A 13586-nucleotide genomic window follows, 5' to 3' on the forward strand; every position below is an offset into this window, starting at 1 on the left:
GCTTTTTGAAGTTCATGCATTGTAGATCATCATGATATGTGTAGTTTTTGGATTGGTTAACTGTTGAGAGAGATATCGTGTTTTGAAGTTTCATGTTCATTTCTTAAATCGCTCGATCCGGTTTATGTGTTGAGAATTAGGTTAAATCGTTTACGTATCCGTGATCCTCATTGAAAGATGAAGAGAACCATGTGTAGTTTGTGCGTTTTCGTGGAAGTGTGTTCTTGATGATGTTGAGCAATGGCGAACACGATGGAGGTTCTATTTTCTGAAGAAAAAAAAAGTTAGCATGTTTGATCTTAGTTGTGCGCCTGGCCGTTCAAAAGTGTGTTTCCCGCTTGGAAGGACCAATCATGCATTGCCAGCGTTTTTATTTAAACGCAGAGTTTTGGCCTGGCTGTGTAGTAATTACAAAAATGCCATCTGCAGCTAAATTAATTCATTATAAAATTAAATAATTATTTCACATAATTAACAAATCTTATAAAAATCATATAAAATCCATTTTTAATCCAAAATTAGTGGGAGTTTTTTTGTTAGATTCATAATTTTGTCTAGAATTTTATAGGTATGATAACTCAAGTTGTGCATGGAGATTTTTTGACTTTGCCTATGGATCTTTGACTTGTGTACATTTTTTGTATGTTTTGCCAAAACCTTCATGAAATACTCATACTTACAAAGAAATGAATGAAAATTTTTGTGCTTGTTCTGGACTCATTAATGGTGATTTTCATGTAGAGTTTGTGATTTTTGGATACTTGGTGATGGAGATATGATATTTTGATTAGAGGTGTGACAATTTGTGTCACACCTAGTTTGGTCAACTTTCTGATTTTATTTGCCTGGCCTAGAAATGTTTGAATGAGCTAATTTTTTGCATGAATGATCATTGATATCTCAAGATAACATGTGATTTTTGCTGGAATTTTTGATGTCATTTTCTAATTGATTGATATTTTTCTTCTCTGTTGGCTCATTTGGTGATCTTGTGTGGCACATGTTGGCATTTTGCTTGTGAAATTCTCATATGGTATTGGATGAAGATGAAATTTGGTGTGAGCATTGTAGACACATTATAGGACATCATGGTTTTGATCCCATTCATTTCTTAATTGTTGTCACTGTTTTATGATTTTTGGAAGTTAATGCTTGTTTGGATGCCTTATTTTGGCTTGTATAAATGTGTCTGGACTTCTTGATTTTCATTGACCTACTTTCTTTTGTCCAATTGAGCTGAAAATTGACATGCTATACATTGAACGGGTCCTGTTTAGGTGTGATTTTTTGTGGAATTAATTGAATTGTTTTGATATGGATTTGATTGAGATAGTTCTGTTTGGTCATTTGAAGTTGCAAATTACATGATTGATGTTAAATTGTACATGAAATGATAATGGTGAATGGTATGAGCATGGGACCAATTGCATTTGCTTCTAATTTGTTTGAATGTGATTTTGGTTGAATTGCACTTGCTGTTTAGATTTTTTTATCCCTTTTGGACCCTAGGCTTGGCCTAGTGGTCTTGTTTCTCACATTTGGTTTGGATTTTCAGGATGAAATGCACAATGCTTAAGGAGATTGCTTCAAGGCAATTTGAATTGTGTTTGGTTGATGTTGTCCACTAACATTATTTTGTGTTGAAGGATTGGAAGCTTGAGCTTGGGCTTATAGCTTGTACTTGTGTGCATTTGACTTGTGTTGTCTGTATAGATTAACATTTGCTGTTTACTGTTGATTTGTCTGAGTACTGATGATACTTGATTGATTTCAGGTACATTTAGTCGCTTACAGTTCTTTAAGAACTTGCTTGCAGCTGCTTGGTTTTTAAACCAGTTGAGGTAGACTCTCTTGTCTTCATGTAGTCTGGAAGACCTGGCTTGTTATTTAGCCAGGCAACTGTCTGAAGTCCTCCTTAAGAGGCGATGTTTATGATTGTTTACTTTTGTGCCAAGCAGGTGAAGACCTCTATGAGGCAATTGGCGGAATCCAAGGGATATGCAATCTATCCCCGGCTATTCTGTTGAGTCGTTCCTCTGCTCACACCACTGTGTTGATGCATTGGGACACAAACCCAAGATCTTGTGCTGTTGCACAATCGAGTCAGAGTCTTGAGCGTAGAAGGGTCCCTCCATTCTGGACACACGCTCCTTTGTCTGAAGCTCTCCCTGGTCAGGGATAAGAGCTGTGAAGTCTAATCTTCACTCACCTTTCATCTGCTTCACCTTAGCCCCTCAATGGCAAGGTTAAGAGCGAATACTACCCCTGTACAGATGACTTGCCTAGGCAGTCAAACCCATTGTTTGAGCCCACTTGACTGGATATAGTGTGTGCTTTGTGAATATTTGCTTGAAATGTTTGATGCTTGCATGCTTGCTTTCTTCCTGGATAGGATTAGCTTGCTGTTGCGCAAGTAGGTAGAAACCACAACATAGGGCAATGATGCATGATAACACTAGGCTCGAGTACATGTCCCTGGTAGTGTGTCTCCCCTTGGTTTCTGGCTAGAATTTCTTTCCCTTTTAGGGGAACTACATCGCCCTGATCCTCGTTCCAGACGAGGTATGTAGGCAGGAGACCGCGCGAGGTCTCTTCGGGCACTTTTTTTTCTTTTTTGTGTGCGTTTGCTTGTTATCTGCTTGTGTGTCAGGATATGGACGTAAGCCCAGCGATTGGCTGTACGTATCCTGATTGTGTTTGTTTGGTTCGGAAGCTGACATAATTCCATCGAGTGGTTGTCGGGTTCCCTGTTTGCCTGTGGGTGTGTGTGTCTTGTTTGGCGTGCGTGAGCCGAACTACGGCAGCTCTGATTCTCGTTCCAGACGAGATACGTAGGCATAGGATGCGACGTCCTATCGAGCTCTCTTTCTCTTAACCCCACCAGTGTTGTCTTCGGTGCGTGTGTGTGTGTGGTGTTTTAGCAACCTTTTCTTTTCTTAGAACGTGGATCCCGTCGAGTACGACGGACGTGAGGGGTGCTAATACCTTCCCCTTGCGTAACCGACTCCCTTACCCTTTCTCTTTGGTCGCGAGACCATGCTTTTTCCAGGTTTCTCTGAGCGTTTCCTTTCCCTATCTTGGGATAAATAACGCGCAGTGGCGGCTCTGTGTTTGTGTTTTTGTTTCAGCCCGCCGGTTGTTTTTCGCGGATGCGACAATTAGTGAGAGTAAGAAAAGAGATGAGAGTGAAAAAAAAGAGGTTGAGAAAAATGATGAGGAGAAAATAATAGAGGATAGAATTGACGGTGAAGTTGAAGAGTGGAGTGATGAAGAAGTTGAAAAGGATGAAAAGAACGGTGAAGTCGAAAATAAAGAAAGTGTGGAAATTGAGAAAAACGATAGTGATGAAGTGAAGGTGGAGCCAGTGAAAAAGCCTAGATGAAGGAGTTCTAGAGTTGCTAAAGGAAAGGAGGTAGTGAGCGCTACTCCAATCCAAAATCTTCCGTACCCACATGCTCCATCTAAGAGGGAGAATGAACGGCATTACGCCCGGTTCATGGATATTTTCAAACAATTGAAAGTGAACATTCCGTTTGCCGAAGCATTGGAGAAAATGCCTAAGTATGCAAAATTCATGAAAGACATACTTACTAAAAAGCGGAGGTACACGGAACCAAAGACAATCTTGCTTGATGCACGATGTAGTGCCATCATTCAAAAAACTCTCCCAAGGAAGGAATCCGATCCGGGACGAGTCGCTTTACCGGTAACCATCGGAGACACCTACATGGGTAATGGCTTGATTGACTTGGGATCTAGCATCAATTTAATTCCCCTATCCATTGTCAAAAGATTGGGAAATGTTGATATCAAACCTGCTAAGATGACTTTACAACTAGCTGATAAGTCTACCGCTGCACCATATGGAGTGGCTCAAGACATGTTAGTCAAAGTTGATAAATTCTTCTTCCCGGTTGATTTCATTGTTATTGATATGGAAGAGGACGATGATGCTCCGCTTATTCTCGGCCGACCATTCATGAAAACCGCACGCATGATGGTTGACGTTGACAGCGGTTTGATGAAAGTAAGGGTCCAAAATGAAGAGGTAGCCTTCCATCTTTTTGAAGCCAAAAAGCATCTTAATGAGAAGCATGATTCTTTCCGAATCGATGCCACCAAGGAGAAGCTAGTGGAGGTCGCAAACCAGGTTCATGTTTCTAATCCTTCCGAAAGATCTCTTATCGGAGTCTACAAAGTTTCGACCAAAAATAAAGGAAAAGAGATGGAAGCATTGTTGCATGAATTAGAGGCTTGTGGAGAACTTTTTTATCATGAAGAAACAAGGGAAGGCTTGGATATGACAAAGAAAGTGGAGGAGCCAAAACTAGAGCCAAATTTGAAGTATGTGTTCCTGAGTGATAACTGTACCAAACCGGTAATCATTAGCAGCACTTTATCCACAAAGGAGGAGAATCAATTGATGTGGGTGCTGAGAAAGAAGGATGTTGTCAAACTAGTAGAGGCCGGGATGAATTGTTCTATCGCCGATGGTGAATGGGTGAGCGTTGTGCAAATAGTTCCGAAAAAGGGTGGTATCAGATTTTATCGAAGGTTCATCAAGAACCTCTTGAAGACAACAAAGCCCTTGAGGAAGTTTCTCAACAAAATGGATCCCGGAAGCTCAAACAATAAAGTGGATCGCGGAAGCTGCACAATTCCCTTGGATGCTCCTCAATGAGCATCGAACCGTCGAGCTTATCCGACGTTAAACAAGCGCTTGTTGGGAGGCACCCCAACATTGTAAGTATTTACAGTTTTTTTTGTTGGTTGGTATTGGTGTTCAACTTGAAGAAACTTGTTGAATTAGGCATTGTATTCTGTTTTGAAAAGCAAAATACTGTCATGCTCGCTAGCTGCTCGCTAGGCGAAGGCAGTAGCGAAGCTTCGCTAGCTGCTCGCTAGGCGACGCAGTAGCGAGCGCTGCGTGACAGAACCAATTTAAGTTTCAGCAGGCCACTATTTTGGGCCCAAATACCATTTTTCTTTTTAGTGGTGTAGTCTGAATTAGCACTCACAAACACTCTCTCACTTTTCCTCTCACTCAAACCCTAAACAGTTACATTGCATTGCAAACCTCATTGTGCACTTCAAATTCAATCAATCTCTTTCACTAAGGTTTGCCCTAATTCCATTTCTTTATGTTTTAACTTTGTAAATTTCTGATGTATATGTCATTTAGGGTGAATTTGGGGGAATGGGTACATTAGGTTTTGCATGTGGGTGTAGATTTGCATGTACCTTAGACTGATGCCTTTTATGATAAATCATTTTGTTCTGAAATAGATACCATGAGACCTTGGGTTTTTCTGAAATTTCAGTGTTAACAAGGCAGAACCCAAAACCCGCAAGATTCGCTAGCACCTCGCTAGGCGAATCAGTGCCAAACATGACACTAATTGGATATTCTGTTTTGCTTTCTAATCTGTTTTGTGTTTGTGTTGTTTCCTCTCTATGTCATTGCAGATGGCATCCAGATCAAGCGCGCCTAAAAAGAGAAAGGTCGGGAGCACTTCCCGTACCGTTCCCATACAATTCGACACCGACAAATTCGTCGGGCCTAAGCAAGCAGCTAGATATGTGGCTTTGGAAAAGAGAAAGATTTTGCCGGAGAAAAGGTTCATAATCCACCCAGAAGGCACCTACCGTACATTTACCGGGTTGATTCATAGTAAGAAGTGGGACCGGTTGATATCTCCGCTTGAACACTATGACATTGAAACAGTGCGTGAGTTCTACGCGAACGCACTGCCTAACGACGACGAGCCCTTCAGATGGACAACACGAGTGTCTGGCCGTCAGGTTGCATTCGATCGGGATACAATCAACCGTGTTCTAGGTGAACCGCTCCACCTGGGGGCAAACGAGAGAGACGCATACCATCAGGATTTGAGGCTTCACAGAGACACCGACTCCATTTCTGCTGCCCTACTATTTAAAGGGAAATCAGTTGAGTTGAACCCATCTGGGGTTCCGATAAGATACCATAGGGAGGACATGATTCCCATGGCTCAGCTGATACTCATGTTGGTTCTTACAAATATAAAACCCAAGTCTCACACCTCTACCGTGCCGATCCCAGTGGCACATCTGGTTCACTGCATCTTCACGAATATTCAAATTGATGTGGCGAGGGTAATTGCTTTAGAGATGAAGTCCGTGGTCGAGAGCGGGCTAAAGTCGGGGGCACGAGTTAACTGCCCCCTTGCTTTCCCGTGTCTAATAATGGCTTTGTGCCAACATGCGAAGGTGAAGCTACCCTCCCGGAGTCAAGTAAGGATCCCGCCGGCCATCAATGATAGATATGTGGCCAAGTTTTGCAAGCCTAAGAACTTAAGAAGTGGTGCAGCTGCTGGTAATACCGAGACTTCTGATGGTCCTGGTACTTTTGCTCATGGATCCGATCCTTTCTAGCAGGCTGTCTGCAACTACAATTGGAATTGGATGGCGGCAACTCAGCGCGCCATGGTTGACATGCACGATTCTATGCAGCTGTTGCAGTTGCAGGCACGTGACCCCTCCGGTGATCACTCGATGATGACGCGTGAGCAGTTTCTGCAGAACGCTAGCTGGCCTGTGGACAGGCCTATGTTTGGAGAGGGGGCGGGTGCCGGTGCATCTGGTACTGGTGTTTCAGGTGGTGCTAAGGATGATGATGATGATGACGATGATGATGATGATGATGATGATGCTACCGGTTCTGAAGCCGGTAGTGATGAGGGTTTTGAGTCCTTTGAGGGCTAAGTTTGTTTTATTTTATTGTATTTTTCAGATTTGTTGTATTTTGATTTTGGTTATGTACTTTTGGGGTGTTTTGTCCCCCATGCACATTTTAAAATTTTTAAGTAATAGTTATTGTTTATGTTTTTAATTTGTGTGTTTGGTTCAAATTTCTTTTGTTTAATAAAATTTTGGTTATGAGTGTCAAACCTTCTAGATTGGTTGCTCCTCAAAGAAATATCCAATGAAGGTGCATCCGAACTTGGATGGCAATGATAAAAATAACAGGCGAATAATGCTAAGGTACATGGTTACCTTCGGTTAGAATTTTAGAATGCATTAAGAACTTTACTCTTTTTTGTAATTGAATATTGTTCTTTTTGCAACATAATTGAAAGAATGATTCACTTAGGACTTAGAACCACAAATTGTGAGGAAACCTCCATTGTACACTTAAATGCTGGATTCTAATAAACTTTGTTGATTCATTTGATTCATGTTTGGTCTTTTATTATTGTGAATATGTGGAAGCAATTAAAAATGATCAAGGCACTTGTTTTCTATCGAGCACAACCAGTTCCAAATACAACTTACCCGTGAGCAGAGAGAGTATTCGTTAACCCCTTCGAGCTTAAACAGTTGAATCTCGGCTTGAAATAAAGCGAGATGTCAAAAATCTTTTTTCTTGAAACCCGGAAAATTTTGATAATTGTTCTTTTGCCGTAAAAGTCAAGAGCATTCACTTAGGGTGAGTAAAAGAAATAAGTTGGGGAGAACGAAAATGAGAATCGGTAAGTGCCACAACTCTTGAAAAACCGAGCAAGCATTGAAAAAAAATATATAAAAAATATAGAAAAGAGAAACATCTGTTTTGTAAATATGATGTGAAAGAAAAGAAAAAATAGAGAAAATGAAAATGAATGCTTGCTTGGAAGAAAAATAGTGAAAAACAAAAATTGAGTTGTGAAATAAGAGTTGTGAAGGTTTCAAATGAGAAACAAATGGAACGAAGTTGAGATGTGTGAATAATGTACAGTGAATGTCTCTTTTGCATCGGCAATTTCGTTTTCAATGGCCTTAGAAATGACCCTTGTTTGTTAACCTAACCAAGCTTCAACCGAAAAGTCCTTAGTGATCTTCGTGCTTCCACATTACCATTTATAATTGTTAGACATTGTATGAATTGAATTGATTTCTTCATTGTTTGTTGGAGAGTGAGATTATTCCCGCGGTTGCAAACGCTAATTTCTTCAATCCTTATTCGAAGAGGAGAGATAGGGTGATTCATTCAAGATAATATTGTTGTGGATAGATACATATTTCGCATTGCTATTAAGTTTTAGTTCTTGTGCATTATGTTATTCTAACCATTGGGAACTTATGCCTGGTTGATTTTCTTGTGTTTGAGCCGTTTTATCCGACTTCGGAGAAACCTTTTTCTTAAAGCAAATCCTCTTGTCCTTCAAGAGGCATACTTTGCTTGAGGACAAGAAAGAATCTAGTTGGGGAGAGTTGTTAGATGCCCAAAAGTGCTTATTTGAGCTATCAAATGTGGGCATTTTCCACTCCTTTTTGTTGCTAAAGCGCTCGAAACCGCCTTTGTTTTAGATGAATCGCAATACAATGTTAAACGATCTTGGTACCTTTGATTTGTGCGTTATTGTGCAGGAATTAGGCATGAAATAATAGAAAATGAAGGCACAAGAAAATGGCAAGGGACCAAGAAAAAGAATGCATTCATCAGCTTGCTCGCTAGGCGAGTGCTGTGGCGAAGTGCTCGCTAGGCGAGCACCCAGCGAAGGTGGTAGAGAACACGTCCAGACTTGGTCAAAAGAGCAGCCAGCACTCACTCGCTAGGCGAGCCATTAGCGAGCTCCCAGCGAGAAATTCCAGTAGCAAAACCTCCTAAGCTCGCTGGAGCGAAGGTTGAAGCGTGGGCTTCGCCTAGCGAAGGTTTTGTTCGCCTAGCGAACATGTGAAGTCTGAAGTTAGATATTTCTGGGCGCAGGTGCTTTTGGTGCCTCATTTGGGGGCTCGCTAGGCGAGCCATTCTGCTCGCCTAGCGAGAGTGACAGCTCAGACCATAGTACTATAAGTAGCAAGGGCTACTTTTTGGACAACAACTTAGATTTTCCTAGATATTTTCCTGCCTTGCTTTTTGGATCATTTTGTGACCTAGAAACCCATTTTATCATTTCTCTTCATCTCTTAACAATCTTTCACAAAAAGAAGGTGGATTCCCATGCAATCTCGATTATTCGACTCGGATGTTGATCAACCTTCTTCCGAAACTTGTTGACCAAGCTACCATGAAAATGAGTAGCTAAGTTCTTCATTTTGTCAAGGTTAGATGTAGATAATCATTAGCTTTGTATGTAAATGGGATGATCTTCATTTGTAAACTCTTTAATGATGAATATATGGTGAAAACTTTGTTTTATCGATAACTCTTTGTGTTGGTTTATGATCGAGAGATGTTTACCAACTCTTTACCTAGGTTTTCATCCAATCTTGTTTGTTAGCTAGAGATAGTAATGAATGATTTTGTTCACCATAAAGTTGAACCAAAAAGTTGTCATTTTGATAGATTGTGTTAGAGATAAACAATGGATCAAAATGGGAAAACCCACAATGTGTGTTAGAGATAAACACATTGGGAGGACTTTGTGAAACAGTTTATCATCTAAAGGAGTTTATAAGTCTTGTTGATCGAACATATGCATGCAAAGTGATTGTCGAACCCTAACTTTGGCAATATTTCTCAAATATTAAAACCAAATCTTTTACCGCATTTTCTTACACTTTTATGCAAGATACCGTGACTAAAACCAAAAACCATTGTTACCTTAAGCTAAGAATTAAAACAACTGTCGAAAGGCGGCGATATCTCACAATCCCTGTGGAGACGATAACAAAAACCCGACACTTAAAATTACAATCAACAGTGTATACCACCCTTCGACCTGAAACCACTATGGACCCTAGATGTAGAGTCGAGTGCTTTATTGCTGATCCAACGTTGTCCGTAACTGGATAACCATAAAGACAGTTGATGGGTACTCCACGAAGCATGTTGAGGGACATGAGTGACCTAGATGGAATTTTCCCATCCTGCATAACAGGATAAATGTATATGGGCCCAATATTGAACTGGACAAGGATGACACGGTCTATGCCTTATGTTCAATATAGACATAAGGGCAAAAGGGTAATTCTACACATAAGTATTATCACAGAAGGAATTGTCAGATCACATGACATTTTCGTGTCTTGGGTAGCAGTGATGTGTTGCTAGATACCGCTCACTGTTTATTATGTTAAATACGTGATTTAATATAATTGTCAACGCCGCGAAAACCTACAGGGTCACACACAAAGGACAGATTGATGAGAGATAGAGTAACTAAGGAACACCGTAAGGTACAGTGCACTTAAATGAATTGTAGAACATCATAAGGTACGGTGTACTTAAGTAGAATACGAAATATGGTAAGGTACCACAAGCTTAAGTGATTTTGGGCATATTATAAGATATGGGCCAAAATACACTTAAGTGGGCTTTTTAGCTTGAAGCCCACACATGTGGTTCTATAAATAGAACCCTTGTGCAAAAGCATTCATTGCGGTTGCATTATTTTCGTTTTCTTTCTCTCTCTCTCTCTCTCTCTCTCTCTCTCTCTCACTCACTCACTCACTCAAAGCCTTCATTCGTACCAGCTAGCACTGAGATTGAAGGAATCCGTTCGTGTGGACTGAGTAGAGACGTTGTCATCGTTTAACATTCGTGATCGCTCCGTGGATCTGCATCAAAGGCTTTGATCGTCACAAGAGATCTGCACCAAAGGTTTCAATCGTCACAAGAGGTAAATATTCTATCACTGATCATGACCATTCGTAAGGATCTCTAAAGGAGAAAATTTTAATTTCCGCTGCATTTTGTATCTCCGTTCTCCTTCAAGCCTCATTCAAAGCTTTCTGAACCAAATCCATGAAAAGAACACATTGAGACGTTTTATGACCCAAAGTTTATTGTACTTACAAAAACCTCTATTTGTCCTTTGTTCTAGAGGTGGTGGTTTTATACCTTTAGGCATTATGATATGTCCATCTGTAACTAACAAATTAAATATTTCGTCACATTTTGTTATGTTGAAGGTCTAAGTTTTAGCGACAAATTTTTCGTTCTTGCTGGGCTCGACGGGATTCTTCCCATTCGACGACTTCAGCATTTTACAAACATAAGAAGGCCTTGGCTTCAAATCGGCCATGTTTACCTTGCTCTCTTCAAGATATTTGTTGCCCCTATCAGACAAATAATCGTATGCCTCAATGTAAGCGATTTTCTCCTTTTTTTGGTAATTGTTCATTCTGGATTTTTCAGCTTTCAAGTGTTCGACTTGGCGAACCCTATCTGCCAATTATGTCATATCCCTAAGGTACTAAGTGTCTAATTTCTTCCTAATTGAGTAGTATAGGCCCCCATAAGCCATTTTGACCAGTTCGTGTTCAGGGACATGCGTAAAACACCTTAACTTAAGAAGTTTAAACCTGTTGAGATAATCATAAATGGACTTGGGGATATTTCGCCTAAAACTAGCCAACTCTTTCAGACTTATTTTTGAATGGCTCATGTAAAACTGTTCATGGCACAACTCTCCAACTAGCTCCATGTTTGGACAGAGTGTAGAGGTAATGTAGTGAACCAGGTGAAGGCGTTTTTGTCAGAGAATTTGGGAAATACTTTATCTTCAAATTCTCGTTGTTTGCTATGTCGCTCGCTTCAGTTTGATACTTGGAGACATATTCTACCATCGACTCACTTGTGTTGCCAGCTAACTTAGTGAGCTTGAGTACTTTCCAACGGGAAATTCCGTTTATCGAACATATTCTGACAAAAGAGATATAAAGTTAGGCCGGTGGAGGCCCACATTGAAGCCACTCTGGGTCAAGATCTGTTCGACCACACTTGCTATATTATTGTGCCTCGTGAAGTTATTTTGTTGAACATTTCAAAGTACTTGATCTGCATCCTGGTTCTTGTGAACCGTCAGAGGTCCGGGGTTGGCTTTAGCCACATGCTCCACTTTTTCCCTATTTGGGATCGGGTCATATCGAAGCCCTTGATTCTGGATTACATTCGCCTGGACTAACCCATTTTCAGGTATTTCTACCTACCCCGCATTAGATATCTGAGGAGTTGGTCGAGAATGTATATGGGGTGTGCCAAAGAAATCGGCTATTCGTCCCATTTGGTTTGCCAATAACTCATAAGTTTGGTTTGTGTTTGTAATTAGTGGGTTGAAAATAGTCCTCATTTTCTGGGTGAAAGTGTTTACTAATTCCAAATTACTCTCATCCATTTGTTGTCTCATAGCCATCATGGAAGTAGTGTTCAAGGACGATGTTGTCTGGGGGATATAGCATATCCCTCCTGGTCGACCCATTTTAAAAATGGTCGATGCATATGCCTTTTGGGGATTATACAATGGCGTTGTTTCCACTGCGTTGTCACTATATTTGGACATGTTAGTATGCAGGCCAACCATCATCAACGTTGGCATGCCATAAGGGTAATCCCTATTGTAAATTTGCATAGAAAAATCGAACAAATATCTTGCGATCGTATAGTTAAATAAGGCATTTCCTTATTGTGGTGGGGGAGTTACCCCTTATGGTGGTACTGGTACAATTGGTGTCGATGATGCCACCGGAGCAGTTGTCCTAATAGGTGTTGATACTACTGCATCTTCAACCGTTAATTTGACTGGTTGTTCTACCATATTTTGGGGATTATTTTATGCACTAGTGTTATCTACCGAAGGATGTGTCATTTTTGGCATAGACTTTCCACTCCTTAAACGCATGCAAACAACCTAATAGTGTTGATGAATACATAATAAGTTTTATAGAAAAATTGTGAATATCTATCCAAACTAGACATTTCAGCACATGTCCCACTAGGTGTACCAATTTGTTTATGCTGGAATTTTGTAAACAACCGCTAGTCTCTTAATTAAAGGTTACAGGCAGGATCGACTAGTGAATCTTAAAACACAATGCTAAAGTTCTTAATTTCTAATTTTCTTTGGGAACAAGACACAATTTCAACTAGGTCGAAATACTCGTACTAAAATATAAATGTGTAATCTCGACAAAGATAATTGAACAATGTCATAGAACAAGAGTAAAATGAAAGTACTAAAATGGTGTATCGATGAAAGTAACAGAGAAGTAAACTAAATTGAAAACACTTTTGCATTAAAGTAAAGATTTGTGTTTCATGGTTCATATGTTCTCTTAATGAAGACTCTTTTCTCTTAATGTTGATACTTCGAGTGTGAGTGAGATCATGTAGTAAAATGAACACACAAAATTCTACAAATGAAAATCCTATATATACTAGTGAGAAATAAATGCCTTTAATGTTTACATCCTCAGTTTTCGCCACGTAGAAGCCTTCATGCCCCCTCGCCTCGCGTTTCTTCTATGTATCCTTCAGAATGAAACTTCAAAGTAGTTATCCATATTTGAACGTGACATATGTGGCCCAAATAACCGCCTCTTCAATGCAATTGATGTCGTCGAGAATCATCCTTGTCGAGATGTTTCCATACTATTCCCAACTGATACTAAATCCCAATTTATTTCTGCTTGAGACATAGGAACCCTGTACACATCATCAAATAGTCAAATAGGTTCCTATCTTTAACATGCTTGTTAAGGTATTTTCCCTTGTCGAAAATCCCAGCTAACACTCATATACCTAATGCCTTCATATTTTTGTTGAATATGTGGTGTCTCTATCATGTTTTTGGGTGAGTCTTTGTTTCAATATGGATGATTCCTCTCATGATGACCTATCAGTG

Source organism: Lathyrus oleraceus, chromosome 6 (assembly GCF_024323335.1).
Source record: "Lathyrus oleraceus cultivar Zhongwan6 chromosome 6, CAAS_Psat_ZW6_1.0, whole genome shotgun sequence".
In the NCBI taxonomy this organism is placed as follows: Eukaryota; Viridiplantae; Streptophyta; class Magnoliopsida; order Fabales; family Fabaceae; genus Lathyrus; species Lathyrus oleraceus.